The sequence below is a fragment of the Carica papaya genome, chromosome 5, assembly GCF_054855325.1.
Source record: "Carica papaya isolate Zhongbai chromosome 5, ASM5485532v1, whole genome shotgun sequence".
NCBI classification, from domain to species: Eukaryota; Viridiplantae; Streptophyta; class Magnoliopsida; order Brassicales; family Caricaceae; genus Carica; species Carica papaya.
Window position 1 is genome coordinate 31,202,729 of NC_142313.1, and position 15,239 is coordinate 31,217,967.

General features: G+C 46.4%; 6 non-coding genes and 20 pseudogenes across 6 annotated transcripts; 25 read left to right on the plus strand and 1 right to left on the minus strand.

The window, feature by feature from the left end:
• Nucleotides 1-457: 457 nt before the first annotated feature.
• LOC148264218 (5S ribosomal RNA) lies at nt 458-576 on the plus strand. Its single transcript, XR_015819898.1, has one exon. It is a non-coding gene; the product is annotated as a 5S ribosomal RNA (ribosomal RNA).
• A 559-nt stretch (nt 577-1,135) lies between these two features.
• On the plus strand, nt 1,136-1,254 carry LOC148264219 (5S ribosomal RNA; annotated as a pseudogene).
• A 190-nt stretch (nt 1,255-1,444) lies between these two features.
• Nucleotides 1,445-1,563, plus strand: LOC148264220 (5S ribosomal RNA). Its single transcript, XR_015819792.1, has one exon. It is a non-coding gene; the product is annotated as a 5S ribosomal RNA (ribosomal RNA).
• A 531-nt stretch (nt 1,564-2,094) lies between these two features.
• On the plus strand, nt 2,095-2,212 carry LOC148264221 (5S ribosomal RNA; annotated as a pseudogene).
• A 204-nt stretch (nt 2,213-2,416) lies between these two features.
• LOC148264222 (5S ribosomal RNA) lies at nt 2,417-2,535 on the plus strand (annotated as a pseudogene).
• A 209-nt stretch (nt 2,536-2,744) lies between these two features.
• Nucleotides 2,745-2,863, plus strand: LOC148264223 (5S ribosomal RNA; annotated as a pseudogene).
• Nucleotides 2,864-3,098: 235 nt separating this feature from the next.
• On the plus strand, nt 3,099-3,217 carry LOC148264224 (5S ribosomal RNA; annotated as a pseudogene).
• Nucleotides 3,218-3,779: 562 nt separating this feature from the next.
• LOC148264225 (5S ribosomal RNA) lies at nt 3,780-3,898 on the plus strand (annotated as a pseudogene).
• A 559-nt stretch (nt 3,899-4,457) lies between these two features.
• LOC148264226 (5S ribosomal RNA) lies at nt 4,458-4,576 on the plus strand (annotated as a pseudogene).
• A 205-nt stretch (nt 4,577-4,781) lies between these two features.
• On the plus strand, nt 4,782-4,900 carry LOC148264227 (5S ribosomal RNA; annotated as a pseudogene).
• Nucleotides 4,901-5,783: 883 nt separating this feature from the next.
• On the plus strand, nt 5,784-5,902 carry LOC148264228 (5S ribosomal RNA; annotated as a pseudogene).
• Nucleotides 5,903-6,465: 563 nt separating this feature from the next.
• LOC148264229 (5S ribosomal RNA) lies at nt 6,466-6,584 on the plus strand (annotated as a pseudogene).
• A 205-nt stretch (nt 6,585-6,789) lies between these two features.
• Nucleotides 6,790-6,908, plus strand: LOC148264230 (5S ribosomal RNA). The gene has a single exon (XR_015820808.1). It is a non-coding gene; the product is annotated as a 5S ribosomal RNA (ribosomal RNA).
• Nucleotides 6,909-7,469: 561 nt separating this feature from the next.
• On the plus strand, nt 7,470-7,587 carry LOC148264231 (5S ribosomal RNA; annotated as a pseudogene).
• A 204-nt stretch (nt 7,588-7,791) lies between these two features.
• On the plus strand, nt 7,792-7,910 carry LOC148264232 (5S ribosomal RNA; annotated as a pseudogene).
• A 563-nt stretch (nt 7,911-8,473) lies between these two features.
• Nucleotides 8,474-8,592, plus strand: LOC148264233 (5S ribosomal RNA). The gene has a single exon (XR_015820623.1). It is a non-coding gene; the product is annotated as a 5S ribosomal RNA (ribosomal RNA).
• Nucleotides 8,593-8,796: 204 nt separating this feature from the next.
• On the plus strand, nt 8,797-8,915 carry LOC148264234 (5S ribosomal RNA; annotated as a pseudogene).
• Nucleotides 8,916-9,477: 562 nt separating this feature from the next.
• On the plus strand, nt 9,478-9,596 carry LOC148264235 (5S ribosomal RNA; annotated as a pseudogene).
• A 559-nt stretch (nt 9,597-10,155) lies between these two features.
• LOC148264236 (5S ribosomal RNA) lies at nt 10,156-10,273 on the plus strand (annotated as a pseudogene).
• A 205-nt stretch (nt 10,274-10,478) lies between these two features.
• On the plus strand, nt 10,479-10,597 carry LOC148264237 (5S ribosomal RNA). Its single transcript, XR_015821028.1, has one exon. It is a non-coding gene; the product is annotated as a 5S ribosomal RNA (ribosomal RNA).
• A 560-nt stretch (nt 10,598-11,157) lies between these two features.
• On the plus strand, nt 11,158-11,276 carry LOC148264238 (5S ribosomal RNA; annotated as a pseudogene).
• Nucleotides 11,277-11,835: 559 nt separating this feature from the next.
• On the plus strand, nt 11,836-11,953 carry LOC148264239 (5S ribosomal RNA; annotated as a pseudogene).
• A 205-nt stretch (nt 11,954-12,158) lies between these two features.
• Nucleotides 12,159-12,277, plus strand: LOC148264240 (5S ribosomal RNA). Its single transcript, XR_015819834.1, has one exon. It is a non-coding gene; the product is annotated as a 5S ribosomal RNA (ribosomal RNA).
• Nucleotides 12,278-13,274: 997 nt separating this feature from the next.
• On the plus strand, nt 13,275-13,393 carry LOC148264241 (5S ribosomal RNA; annotated as a pseudogene).
• A 209-nt stretch (nt 13,394-13,602) lies between these two features.
• LOC148264242 (5S ribosomal RNA) lies at nt 13,603-13,721 on the plus strand (annotated as a pseudogene).
• An 855-nt stretch (nt 13,722-14,576) lies between these two features.
• On the minus strand, nt 14,577-14,695 carry LOC148264243 (5S ribosomal RNA; annotated as a pseudogene).
• Nucleotides 14,696-15,239: the final 544 nt, after the last annotated feature.

Here is a 15,239-nt window from a genome sequence, read left to right on the forward strand (position 1 = left end):
TAATCGATATTAGAACGAGAAGGAGAGATGCAGAGTGCACGCACAAGGAAACAAATGACGGGGAGGAGGGATGGAGGGAGAAAAAGTGTATGTATTTGCAGCGCAGAATGAAACATGAGCAATCATACCAGCACCAATGCAACGGATTCTATCAGAACTCTGCAAGTTAAGGGTGCTTGGGCGAGAGTAGCACTAGGATGCGAAGTCCTTATATTTTACCCATTTTCTCAGGAAGTCCTCGTGTTGCACCCATTTTTTTGCAGATGATTCTTTCGACTATACGTGCGACTTGAATTATAGTCCTCAGGTTTATTCGCAAATGTGAGTCACGGCACCGTAGCATTTTACTTGATATTAGAACGAGCACGGGAGGTGCAGTGCACACGCACAAGGAAAAAAATGACGGGAGGGGGAAGAAACGAGATAGAGTTTATGTATTTGCAGCGCAAAATTAAACGGGTGTGATCATACCAGTATTAATGCACCGGATCCCATCAGAACTCCGCAGTTAAGTGTGCTTGGGCGAGAGTAGTACTCGGATGGGTGACCTCTTGGGAAGTCCTCGTGTCGCACCAATTTTTTTTCAGACGGGTCGTTCGACGTTACGCGCGATTGGAACTAGGGTCCGCTGGTTTATACGCAAATGTGAGTCAAGAAGCAGGGGTATTTTAATCGATATTAGAACGAGAAGGAGAGGTGCAGTGTGAACGCACAAGGAAACAATTGATGGGAGGGGGAGGGAAGGAGAAAAAGTGTTTGTATTTGCAGCGCAGAATGAAACAGGTGCGATCATACCAGTACTAATGCAACAGATTCTATCATAACTCCGCAGGTAAGGATGCTTGGGCGAGAGTAGTACTAGCATGGGTTACCTCCTGCGAAGTCCTTATATTTCACCAATTTTCTTGTGAAGTCCTCGTGTTGCACCCATTTTTTTGCAGATGATTCTTTCGACGTTACGCGCGACTTGAATTATGGTCCTCAGGTTTATTCACAAATGTGAGTCACGGCGCTGTAGCATTTTACTTGATATTAGAACGAGAACGGGAGGTGCAGCGCGCACGCACAAGGAAACAAATGACGGGAGGGGAAAGAAAAGAGAAGGAGTGTATGTATTTGCAGCGCGAAACTAAATAGGTGCGATCATACCAGCACTAAAGCCCCGGATCCCATCAGAACTCCGCAGTTAAGTGTGCTTGGACGAGAGTAGTACTCGGATGGGTGACCTCCTGGGAAGTCCTCGTGCCGCAGTAATTTTTTTTTCAGACTGGTCGGTCGACGTTACGTGCGACTAGAACTAGGGTCCACTGGTTTATACGCAAATGTGAGTCAAGAAGCAGGGGCATTTTAATCGATATTAGAACGAGAAGGAGAGGTGAAGTGTGAACGCACAAGGAAAGAAATGACGGGAGGGGGAAGAAAGGAGGAGTGTATCTAATTAAAGAGGTGCGATCATACCAGCACTAAAGCCCCGGATCCCATCAGAACTCCGTAGTTAAGTGTGCTTGGGCGAGAGTAGTACTCGGATGGGTGACCACCTGGGAAGCCATCGTGTTGCACCTATGTTTTTTCGGATGGGTTGTTTGACGTTACGCGCGAATGGAATTATAAACCGCTGGCTCATTTGCAAAGGTGAGTCACGGTGCCGGGGCATATTACTTGATATTAGAACGAGAAAGAGAGATGCAGAGTGCACGCACAAGGAAACAAATGACGGAAGAGGGGATGGAAGGAGAAAGAGTGTATGTATTTGCAGTGCAGAATGAAACATGAGGGATCATACCAGCACTAATGCAACAGATTCTATCAGAACTCCGCAGTTAAGGGTGCTTGGGCGAGAATAGTACTCGGATGGGTGACCACTTCGGAAGTCCTCGTGTTGCACCCATCTTTTTGCAGATGATTCTTTCGACGTTACGCGCGACATGATTTTTGGTCCGCAGGTTTATTCGCAAATGTGAGTCACGGAGCCGTGGCATTTTACCTGATATTAGAACGAGTACGGGAGGTGCAGTGCGCACGCACAAGGAAACAAATGACGGGAGGAAGAATAAAAGAGAATGAGTGTATGTATTTGAAGCGCAAAATTAAACAAGTGGCATCATACCAGCACTAATGCACTGGATCCCATCAGAACTCTGCAGTTAAGTGCACTTGGGCGAGAGTAGTACTTGGATGGGTGACCTCTTTGGAAGTCCTCGTATCGCAACAATTTTTTTTCAGATGGGTCGTTCGACGTTACGCGCGACTGGAACTATGGTCCGCTGGTTTATACGCAAATGTGAGTCAAGAATCAGGGGTATTTTAATCGATATTAGAACGAGAAGAAGATGTGCAATGTGAACGCACAAGGAAACAAATAATGGGAGGGGGGGAGGGAAGAAGGAGTGTATGTATTTTCAGCACGAAATTAAACAGGTGCGGTCACACCAGCACAAATGCACAGGATCCCATCAGAACTCCGCAGTTAAGTGTGCTTTGGCGAAAGTAGTACAATGATGGGTTACCTCCTGGGAAGTTCTCGTGTTGCACCCATTTTATTTTTTTCAGATGTGCCGTTCGACGTTACGCGCGACTTTAATTATGGTCCGCAGATTTATTCGTAAATATGAGTCACTGCGCCGTGGCATTTTACTTGATAGTTCAACGAGAACGGGAGGTGCAGTGCGCACGCACAAGGAAACAAATGACGGGAGGGGGAAGAAAGGAGAAGGAGTTTATGTATTTGCAGCGCGAAATTAAACAGGTGCGATCATACCAGCACTAATGCACCGGATCCCATCAGAACTCCGCATTTAAGTGTGCTTGGGCGAGAGTAGTACTCGGATGGGTGACCTCCTGTGAAGTCCTTATATTTCACCCATTTTCTTAGGAAGTCATAGTGTTGCACCCATTTTTTTGCAGATGATTCTTTCGACGATACGCGCAACTTAAATTATGGTTCTCAGGTTTATTTGCAAATGTGAGTCACGGCACCGTAGCAGTTTACTTGATATTAGAACGAGCACGGTTGGTGCAGTGCGCACGTACAAGGAAATAAATGACGGGAGGGGAAATAAAGGAGAAGGAGTTTATGTATTTGCAGCGCGAAATTAAATAGGTGCGATCATACCAGCACTAATTCACCGGATCCCATCAGAACTACGCAGTTAAGTGTGCTTGGGCGAGAGTAGTACTCGGATGGGTGACCTCCTGGGAAGTCCTCGTGTCGCACTAATTTTTTTTTCAGACGGGTCGTTCGACGTTACGCGCGACTGGAACTATGGTCCACTGATTTATATGCAAATGTGAGTCAAGAAGCAGGGGCATTTTAATCGATATTAGAACGAGATTGAGAGATGCAGTGTGCACGCACAAGGAAACAAATGACGGGAAGGGGGATGGAGGGAGAAAAAGTGTATGTATTTGCAACGCAGAATGAAACATGAGCAATCATACCAGCACCAATGCAACGGATTCTATCAGAACTCCGCAAGTTAAGTGTGCTTGGGCGAGAGTAGTACTCGGATGAGTGACCTCCTGCGAAGTCCTTATATTTCACCCATTTTCTTAGGAAGTCCTCGTGTTGCACCCATTTTTTTGCAGATGATTCTTTCGACGATATGCGCGACTTGAATTATGGTCCTCAGGTTTATTCGCAAATGTGAGTCACGGCACCGTAGCATTTTACTTGATATTAGAACGAGCACGGGAGGTGCAGTGCGCACGCACAAGGAAACAAATGACGGGAGGGGGAAGAAAGGAGAAGGAGTTTATGTATTTGCAGTGTGAAATTAAACGGGTGCGATCATACAAGCGCTAATGCACTGGATCCCATCAGAACCCTGCAGGTAAGTGTGCTTTGGCGAGAGTAGTACTCGGATGGGTGACCTCCTGGGAAGTCCTCGTGTCGCAACAATTTTTTTTCAGACGGGTCGTTCGACGTTATGCGCGATTGGAACTCGTGTACGCTGGTTTATACGCAAATGTGAGTCTAGAAGCAGGGGCATTTTAATCGATATTAGAACGAGAAGGAGAGGTGCAGTGTGAACGCACAAGGCAACAATTGATGGGAGGGGGAGGGAAGGAGAAGGAGTGTATGTATTTTTAGCACGAAATGAAACAGGTGCGATCAAACCAGCACAAATACAACGGATTCTATCAGAACTCCGTAGGTCAGGGTGCTTGGGCGAGAGTAGTACTAGCATGAGTTACCTCCTGCGAAGTCCTTATATTTCACCCATTTTCTTGTGAAGTCCTCGTGTTGCACCCATTTTTTTGCAGATGATTCTTTCGACGTTACGCACGACTTGAATTATGGTCCTCAGGTTTATTCGCAAATGTGAGTCACGGCGCTCTAGCATTTTACTTGATATTAGAACGAGAACGGGAGGTGCAGTGCGCACGCACAAGGAAACAAATGACGGGAGGGGGAAGAAAGGGGAATGAGTTTATGTATTTCCAGCGCAAAACTAAACAGGTGCGATCAAACCAGCACTAAAGCCCTGGATCCCATCCGAACTCCGACGTTAAGTGTGCTTGGGCGAGATTAGTACTCAGATGGTTGATCTCCTTGGAAGTCCTCGTGTCGCACCAATTTTTTTTCAGACGGGTCGTTCGACGTTACGCGCATCTGGAACTAGGGTCTGCTGGTTTATACGCAAATGTGAGTCAAGAAGCAGGGGCATTTTAATCGATATTAGAACGAGAATGAGAGGTGAAGTATGAACGCACAAGGAAACAAATGACGGGAGGGGGAAGAAAGGAGAAGGAGTGTATGTATTTGCAGCGCGAAATTAAACAGGTGCGATCATACCAGCACTACAGCACCAGACCCCATCAGAACTCCGCAGTTAAGTGTGCTTGGGTGAGAGTAGTACTCGGATCGGTGACCACCTGGGAAGCCCTCGTGTTGCACCTACTTTTTTTCAGATGGGTTGTTCGACGTTACGCGCGAATGGAATTATAAACCGCTGGTTCATTTGCAAAGGTGAGTCACGGTGCCGGGGCATATTACTTGATATTAGAACGAGAAAGAGAGATGCAAAGTGCACGCACAAGGAAACAAATGACGGAAGGGGGGATGGGAGGAGAAAGAGTGTATGTATTTGCAGTGCAGAATGAAACATGAGGGATCATACCAGCACTAATGCAACGGATTCTATCAGAACTCCGCAGTTAAGGGTGCTTGGGCGAGAAAAGTACTCGGATGGGTGACCTCCTACAAAGTCCTTATATTTCACCCATTTTCTTGGGAGGTCCTCGTGTTGCACCCATCTTTTTGCAGATGATTCTTTCGACGTTACGCGCGACTTGATTTATGGTCCCCAGGTTTATTCACAAATTTGAGTCACGGCGCCGTGGCATTTTACTTGATAGTAGAACGAGTACGGGAGGTGCAGTGCGCACGCACAAGGAAACAAATGACGGGAAGTGGAAGAAAAGAGAAGAAGTGTATGTATTTGAAGCGAAAAATTGAACAAGTGGCATCATACCAGCGCTAATGCACTGGATCCTATCAGAACCCTGCAGTTAAGTGTGCTTGGGCGAGAGTAGTACTCGGATGGGTGATCTCTTGGGAAGTCCTCGTATCGCAACAATTTTTTTTCAGATGGGTCATTCGACATTACGCGCGACTGGAACTATAGTCTGCTGGTTTATACGCAAAGGTTAATCAAGAATCAGGGGCATTTTAATCGATGTTAGAACAAGAAGGAGAGGTGCAGTGTGAACGCACAAGGAAACAAATGATGGGAGGGGGGGAGGGAAGAAGGAGTGTATGTATTTTCAGCACGAAATTAAACAGGTGCGGTCACACCAGCACAAATGCACCGGATCCCGTTAGAACTCCACAGTTAAGTGTGCTTTGGCGAAAGTAGTACAATGATGGGTTACCTCCTGGGAAGTTCTCATGTTGCACCCATTTTCTTTTTTTCAGATGTGTCGTTCGACGTTACGCACGACTTTAATTATGGTCCGCAGATTTATTCGCAAATGTGAGTCACGGCGCCGTGGCATTTTACTTGATATTTGAACGAGAACGAGAGGTACAGTGCGCACGCACAAGGAAACAAATGACGGGAGGGGGAAGAAAGGAGAAGGAGTGTATGTATTTGCAGCGCGAAATTAAACAGGTGCGATCATACCAGCACTAATGCAACGGATTCTATCAGAACTCCGTAGGTAAGAGTGCTTGGGCGAGAGTAGTACTAGCATGGGTTACCTTCTGCGAAGTCCTTATATTTCACCCATTTTCTTGTGAAATCCTCGTGTTGCACCCATTTTTTTGCAGATGATTCTTTCGACGTTACGCGCGACTTGTATTATGGTCCTCAGGTTTCTTCGCAAATGTGAGTCACGGCGCTGTAGCATTTTACTTGATGTTAGAACGAGAACGGGAGGTGCAGTGCGCACGCACAAGGATACAAATGACGGGAGGGGGAAAAAAGGGGAATGAGTTTATGTATTTGTAGCGCAAAATTAAACAGGTGCCATCATACCAGCACTAATGCACCGGATCCCATCAGAACTCCACAGTGAAGTGTGGTTGGGCGAGATTAGTACTCGGATGGGTGACCTCCTGGGAAGTCCTCGTGTCGCACCAATTTTTTTTCAGACGGGTCGTTCGACGTTACGCTTGTCTGGAACTAGGGTCCGCTGGTTTATACGCAAATGTGAGTCAAAAAGCAGGGGCATTTTAATCGATATTAGAACGAGAATGAGAGGTGAAGTGTGAACGCACAAGGAAACAAATGACGGGAGGGGGAAGAAAGGAGAAGGAGTGTAGGTATTTGCAGCGCGAAATTAAACAGGTGCGATCATACCAGCACTAAAGCTCCGGATCCCATCAGAACTCCGCAGTTAAGTGTGCTTGGGCGAGGGTAGTACTCGGATGGGTGACCACTTGGGAAGCCCTCGTGTTGCACCAATTTTTTTTCGGATGAGTTGTTCCACTTTACGCGAGAATGGAATTATAAACTGCTGGTTCATTTACAAAGGTGAGTCACGGTGCCGGGGCATATTACTTGATATTAGAACGAGAAAGAGAGATGCAAAGTGCACGCACAAGGAAACAAATGACGGAAGGGGGGATGGGAGGAGAAAGAGTGTATGTATTTGCAGTGCAGAATGAAACATGAGGGATCATACCAGCACTAATGCAACGGATTCTATCAGAACTCCGCAGTTAAGGGTGCTTGAGCGAGAAAAGTACTCGGATGGGTGACCTCCTGCGAAGTCCTTATATTTCACCCATTTTCTTGGGAGGTCCTCGTGTTGCACCCATCTTTTTGTAGATGATTCTTTCGACGTTACGCGCGGCTTGATTTATGGTCCGCAGGTTTATTCGCAAATGTGAGTCACGGCGCCGTGGCATTTTACTTGATATTAGAACGAGTACGGGAGGTGCAGTGCGCACGAACAAGGAAACAAATGACGGGAGGAGGAAGAAAAGAGAAGGAGTGTATGTATTTGAAGCGCAAAATTAAACAAGTGGCCTCATACCAGCACTTATGCACTGGATCCCATCAGAACTCTGCAGTTAAGTGTGCTTGGGCGGGAGTAGTACTCATATGGGTGACCTCTTGGGAAGTCCTCGTATCGCAACAATTTTTGTTCAGACGGGTCGTTCGAAGTTACGCGCGACTTGAACTATGGTCCGCTGGTTTATACGCAAATGTGAGTCAAGAATAAGGGGTATTTTAATCGATATTAGAACGAGAAGGAGAGGTGCAGTGTGAACGCACAAGGAAACAAATGATGGGAGGGGGAGAGGGAAGAAGGAGTGTATGTATTTTCAGCACGAAATTAAACAGGTGCGGTCACACCAGAACAAATGCACCGGATCCCATCAGAACTCCGCAGTTAAGTGTGCTTTGGCGAAAGTAGTACAATGATGGGTTACCTCCTGGGAAGTTCTCGTGTTGCACCCATTTTCTTTTTTTCAGATGTGCCATTTGATGTTACGCGCAACTTTAATTATGGTCCACAGATTTATTCGCAATTGTGAGTCACGGCGCCGTGGCATTTTACTAGATATTTGAACGAGAACGAGAGGTACAGTGCGGACGCACAAGGAAACAAATGACGGGAGGGGGAAGAAAGGAGAAGGAGTGTATGTATTTTCAGCACGAAATGAAACAGGTGCGATGATACCAGCACTAATGCAACGGATTCTATCAGAACTCCGTAGGTAAGGGTGCTTGGGCGAGAGTAGTACTTGCATGGGTTACCTCCTGCGAAGTCCTCATATTTCACCCATTTTCTTGTGAAGTCCTCGTGTTGCACCCATTTTTTTGCAGATGATTCTTTCGATGTTACGCGCGACTTGAATTATGGTCCTCAGGTTTATTCGCAAATGTGAGTCACGGCGCTGTAGCATTTTACTTGATATTAAAACGAGAACGGGAGGTGCAGTGCGCACGCACAAGGAAACAAATGACGGGAGGGGGAAGAAAGGAGAATGAGTTTATGTATTTGCAGCGCAAAATTAAACAGGTGCGATCATACCAGCACTAATGCACCGGATCCCATCAGAACTCCGCAGTGAAGTCTGCTTGGGCGAGATTAGTACTCGGATGGGTGACCTCCTGGGAAGTCCTCGTGTCGCACCAATTTTTTTCAGACGGATCGTTCGACGTTACGCGCGTCTGGAACTAGGGTCCGCTGGTTTATACGCAAATGTGAGTCAATAAGCAGGGGCATTTTAATCGATATTAGAACGAGAATGAGAGGTGAAGTGTGAACGCGCAAGGAAACAAATGACGGGAGGGGAAAGAAATGAGAAGGAGTGTATGTATTTGCAGCACGAAATTAAACAGGTGCGATCATACCAGCACTAAAGGTCCGGATCCCATTAGAACTCCGCAGTTAAGTGTGCTTGGGCGAGAGTAGTACTCGGATGGGTCACCACATGAGAAGCCCTCGTGTTGCACCTATTTTTTTTTCGGATGGGTTATTCGACGTTACGCGCGAATAGAATTATAAACCACTGGTTCATTTGCAAAGGTGAGTCACGGTGCCGGGGCATATTACTTGATATTAGAACGAGAAAGAGAGATGCAGAGTGCACGCACAAGGAAAAAAATGACGGGAGGGGGGATGGAAGGAGAAAGAGTGTATGTATTTGCAGTGCAGAATGAAACATGACGGATCATACCAGCACTAGTGCAACGGATTCTATCAGAACTCCGCAAGTTAAGAGTGCTTGGGCGAGAGTAGCACTAGGATGGGTGACTTCCTGCGAAGTCCTTATATTTCACCCATTTTCTTAGGAAGTCCTCGTGTTGTACCTATTTTTTTGTAGATGATTCTTTCGACGATACGCGCGACTTGATTTATGGTCCGCAGGTTTATTCGCAAATGTGAGTCACGGCGCCGTGGCATTTTACTTGATATTAGAACGAGTAAGGGAGGTGCAGTGCGCACGCACAAGGAAACAAATGACGGGAGGGGGAAGAAAGGAGAAAGAGTTTATGTATTTACAGTACGGAATTAAACTGGTGCGATCATACCAGCACTAATGCACCGGATCCCATCACAACTCCGCAGTTAAGTGTGCTTGGGCGAGAGTAGTACTCGGATGGGTGACCTCCTGGGAAGTCCTAGTGTCGCAACAATTTTTTTTCAGACGGGTCGTTCGACGTTACGCGCGACTTGAACTAGGGTCCGCTGGTTTATACGCAAATGTGAGTAAAAAAGAAGGGGCATTTTAATCGATATTAGAACGAGAAGGAGAGGTGCAGTGTGAACGCACAAGGAAACAAATTATGGGAGGGGGAGGGAAGGAGAAGGAGTGTATGTATTTTCAGCACGAAATGAAACAGGTGCGATCATACCAGCACTAATGCAACAGATTCTGTCAGAACTTCGTAGGTAAGGGTGCTTGGGCGAGAGTAGTACTAGCATGGGTTACCTCCTGCGAAGTCCTTATATTTCACCCATTTTCTTGTGAAGTCCTCGTGTCGCACAAATTTTTTTTCAGACGGGTCGTTCGACGTTACGCTCGTCTGGAATTAGGGTCTGCTGGTATATACGCAAATGTGAGTCAAGAAGCAAGGGCATTTTAACCGATATTAGAACGAGAATGAGAGGTGAAGTGTGAACGCACAAGGAAACAAATGACGGGAGGGGGAAGAAAGGAGAAGGAGTGTATGTATTTGCAGTGTGAAACTAAACAGGTGCGATCATACCAGCACTAAAGCCCTAGATCCCATCAGAACTCCGCAGTTAAGTGTGCTTGGCGAGATTAGTACTTGGATGGTTGACCTCCTGGGAAGTCCTCGTGTCGCACCAATTTTTTTTGAGACGAGTCGTTCGACGTTACGCGCGTCTGAAACTAGGGTCCGCTGGTTTATACGCAAATGTGAGTCGAGAAGTATGGGCATTTTAATCGAAATTAGAACGAGAATGAGAGGTAAAGTGTGAACGCACAAGGAAACAAATGACGGGAGGGGGAAGAAAGGAGAAGGAGTGTATGTATTTGCAGCGCGAAATTAAACAGGTGCGATCATACCAGCACTAAAGCTCCGGATCCCATCAGAACTCCGCAGTTAAGTGTGCTTGGGCGAGAGTAGTACTCGAATGGGTGTCCACCTGGGAAGCCCTCGTGTTGCACCTATTTTTTTTCGCATGGGTTGTTCGACGTTACGCTCGAATGGAATTATAAACCACAGGTTCATTTGCAAAGGTGAGTCACGGTGCCGGGGCATATTACTTGATATTAGAACGAGAAAGAGAGATGCATAGTGCACGCAAAAGGAAACAAATGACGGGAGGGAGGATGGGAGGAGAAAGAGTGTATGTATTTGCAGTGCAGAATGAAACATGAGGGATCATACCAGCACTAATGCAACGGATTCTATCAGAACTCCGCAGTTAAGGGTGCTTGGGCGAGAAAAGTACTCGGATGGGTGACCTCCTGCGAAGTCCTTATATTTCACCCATTTTTTTGGGAGGTCCTCGTGTTGCAACCATCTTTTTGCAGATGATTCTTTCAACGTTACGCGCGACTTGATTTATGGTCCGCAGGTTTATTTGCAAATGTGAGTCACGGCGCCGTGGCATTTTACTTGATATTAGAACGAGTACGGGAGGTGCAGTGCGCACGCACAAGGAAACAAATGACGGGAGGGGGAAGAAAAGAGAAGGAGTGTATGTATTTGCGGCGCGAAATTAAACAGGTGCGATCATACCAGCACTAATGCACCGGATCCCATTAGAACTCCGCAGTTAAGTGTGCTTGGGCGAGAGTTGTACTCGGATGGGTGACCTCCTAGGTAGTCCTCGTGTCGCACCAATTTTTTTTCAGACGGGTCGTTCGACGTTACGCGCGACTTGAACTAGGGTCCGCTGGTTTATACGCAAATGTGAATAAAAAAGAAGGGGCATTTTAATCGATATTAGAACGAGAAGGAGAGGTGCAGTGTGAACGCACAAGGAAACAAATTATGGGAGGGGGAGGGAAGGAGAAGGAGTGTATGTATTTTCAGCACGAAATGAAACAGGTGCGATCATACCAGCACTAATGCAACAGATTCTATCAGAACTCCGTAGGTAAGGGTGCTTGGGCGAGAGTAGTACTAGCATGGGTTACCTCCTGCGAAGTCCTTATATTTCACCCATTTTCTTGTGAAGTCCTCGTGTCGCACCAATTTTTTTTCAGACGGGTCTTTCGACGTTACGCTCGTCTGGAATTAGGGTCCGCTGGTTTATACGCAAATGTGAGTCAAGAAGCAGGGGCATTTTAATCGATATTAGAACGAGAATGAGAGGTGAAGTGTGAACGCACAAGGAAACAAATAACGGGAGGGGGAAGAAAGGAGAAGGAGTGTATGTATTTGCAGCGCGAAACTAAACAGGTGCGATCATACCAACACTAAAGCTCCGGATCACATCAGAACTCCGCAGTTAAGTGTGTTTGGCGAGATTAGTACTCGGATGGTTGACCTCCTGGGAAGTCCTCGTGTCGCACCAATTTTTTTTCAGACGGGTCGTTCGACGTTACGCGCGTCTGGAACTAGGGTCCGCTGATTTATACGCAAATGTGAGTCGAGAAGCAGGGGTATTTTAATCGAAATTAGAACGAGAATGAGTGCCAAAGTGTGAACGCACAAGGAAACAAATGACGGGAGGGGGAAGAAAGGAGAAGGAGTGTATGTATTTGCAGCGCGAAATTAAACAGGTGCGATCATACCAGCACTAAAGCTCCGGATCCCATCAGAACTCCGCAGTTAAGTGTGCTTGGGCGAGAGTAGTACTCGGATGGGTGTCCACTTGGGAAGCCCTCGTGTTGCTCCTATTTTTTTTTCGGATGGGTTGTTCGACGTTACGCGCGAATGGAATTATAAATCGCAGGTTCATTTGCAAAGGTGAGTCACGGTGCCGGGGCATATTACTTGATATTAGAACGAGAAAGAGAGATGCAGAGTGCACGCACAAGGAAACAAATGACGGGAGGGGGGATGGGAGGAGAAAGAGTGTATGTATTTGCAGTGCAGAATGAAACATGAGGGATCATACCAGCACTAATACAAAGGATTCTATCAGAACTCCACAGTTAAGGGTGCTTGGGCGAGAAAAGTACTCGGATGGGTGACCTCCTGCGAAGTCCTTATATTTCACCCATTTTCTTGGGAGGTCCTCGTGTTGCACCCATCTTTTTGCAGATGATTCTTTCGACGTTACGCGCAACTTGATTAATGGTGACCTCCTAGGAAGTCCTCATGTTGCACCCATTTTTTTTCGGATGGGTCGCTCGACGTTACGCGCGAATGCAATTATAAACCGCTGGTTCATTCGCAAAGGTGAGTCACGATGCTAGGGCATTTTACTTGATATTAGAACGAGAAGGAGAGATGCAGAGTGCACGCACAAGGAAACAAATGACGGGAGAGGGGATGGAGGGAGAAATAGTGTATGTATTTGCAGCGCAGAATGAAACATGAGCGATCAAACCAGCACCAATGCAACGGATTCTATCAGAACTCTGCAAGTTAAGGGTGCTTGGGCGAAAGTAGCACTAGGATGGGTGACCTCATGCGAAGTCTTTATATTTCACCTATTTTCTTAGAAAGTCCTCATGTTGCACCCATTTTTTTACAGATGATTCTTTCGACGATATGCGCGACTTGAATTATGGTCCTCAGGTTTATTCGCAAATGTGAGTCACGGCACCGTAGCATTTTACTTGATATTAGAACGAGCACGGGAGGTGCAGTGCGCACGCACAAGGAAACAAATGACGGGAGGGGGAAGAACGGAGAAGGAGTTTATGTATTTGCAGCACGAAATTAAATGGGTGCAATAATACCAGCACTAATGCACCGGATCCTATCAAAACTCTGCAGTTAAGTGTGCTTGGGCGGGAGTAGTACTCGGATGGGTGACCTCCTGGGAAGTTCTCGTGTTGCACCCATTTTCTTTTTTTCAGATGTGCCGTTCGACGTTACGCGCGACTTTAATTATGGTCCGCAGATTTATTCGCAAATGTGAGTCACGGCGCCGTGGCATTTTACTTGATATCTGAACGAGAACGAGAGGTGCAGTGCGCACGCACAAGGAAACAAATGACGGGAGGGGGAAGAAAGGGGAAGAAGTTTATGTATTTACAGCGCGAAATTAAATAGGTGCGATCATACCAGCATTAATGCACCGAATCAAATTAGAACTCTGCAGTTAAGTCTGCTTGGGCGAGAGTAGTACTCAGATGGTTGACCTCTTGGGAAGTCCTCGTGTTGCACTAAATTTTTTTTTCAGACGGGTCGTTCGACGATACGCGCGACTGGAACTAGGGTCCGCTGGTTTATACGCAAATGTGAGTCAAGAAGTAGGGGCATTTTAATTAATATTAGAACGAAAAGGAGAGATGCAGAGTGCACGCACAAGGAAACAAATGACGGGAGGGGGGATGGAGGGAGAAAAAGTTTATGTATTTGCAGCGCAGAATGAAACATGAGCAATCATAACAGCGCCCAAGCACACTTAACTGCGGAGTTCTGATGGGATCCGGTGCATTAGTGATGGTATGATCGCACCCATTTAATTCCGCGCTGCAAATAAATAAACTCCTTCTCCTTTCTTCCCCCTCCCGTCATTTGTTTCCTTGTGCGTGCGCACTGCACCTCCCGTTCTCGTTCTAATATCAAGTAAAATGTTACAGCACCGTGGCTCACATTTGCGAATAAACCTGAGGACCATAATACAAGTCGCGCGTAACGTCGAAAGAATCATCTGCAAAAAAATGGGTGCAACACGAGAACTTCACAAGAAAATGAGTGAAATATAAGGACTTCGCAGGAGGTAACCCATGCTAGTACTACTCTCGCACAAACACCCTTACCTACGGAGTTCTGATAGAATCCGTTGCATTAGTGCTGGTATGATCGCACCTGTTTCATTTCGCGCTGCAAATACATACATTCCTTCTCCTTTCTTCCCCCTCCCGTCATTTGTTTCCTTGTGCGTGCGCACTGCACCTCTCGTTCTCGTTCAAATATCGGGTAAAATGCCACGGCGCCATGACTCACATTTGTGAATAAATCTGCGGACCATAATTAAAGTCGCGTGTAACGTCAAACGGCACATCTGAAAAAAAAAAATAGGTGCAACACGAGAACTTCCCACGAGGTAACCCATCATTGTACTACTTTCGCCAAAGCACACTTAACTGCGGAGTTCTGATGGGATCCGGTGCATTTGTGCTGGTATGATCGCACCTGTTTAATTTCGCGCTGCAAATACATACACTCATTCCCCTTTCTTCCCCCTCCCGTCATTTGTTTCCTTGTGCGTGCGCACTGTACCTCCCGTTCTCGTTCTAATATCAAGTAAAATACCACGGCGCCGTGACTCACATTTGCGAATAAACCTGAGGACCATAATTCAAGTCGTGCGTAACATCGAAAGAATCATCTGCAAAAAAATGGGTGCAACACGAGGACTTTTACAAGAAAATTGGTGAAATATAAGGACTTCGCAGGAGGTAACCCTTGCTAGTACTACTCTCGCCCAAGCACCCTTACCTACGGAGTTCTGATAGAATCCGTTGCATTAGTGCTGGTATGATCGCACCTGTTTCATTTCGTGCTGAAAATACATACATTCCATCTCCTTCCCTCCCCCTCCCATCAATTGTTTCCTTGTGCGTTCACACTGCACCTCTCTTTCTCGTTCTAATATCGATTAAAATGGGTGCAACACGAGGACATCATAAGAAAATGAGTGAAATATAAGGACTTCGCAGGAGGTAACCCATGCTAGTA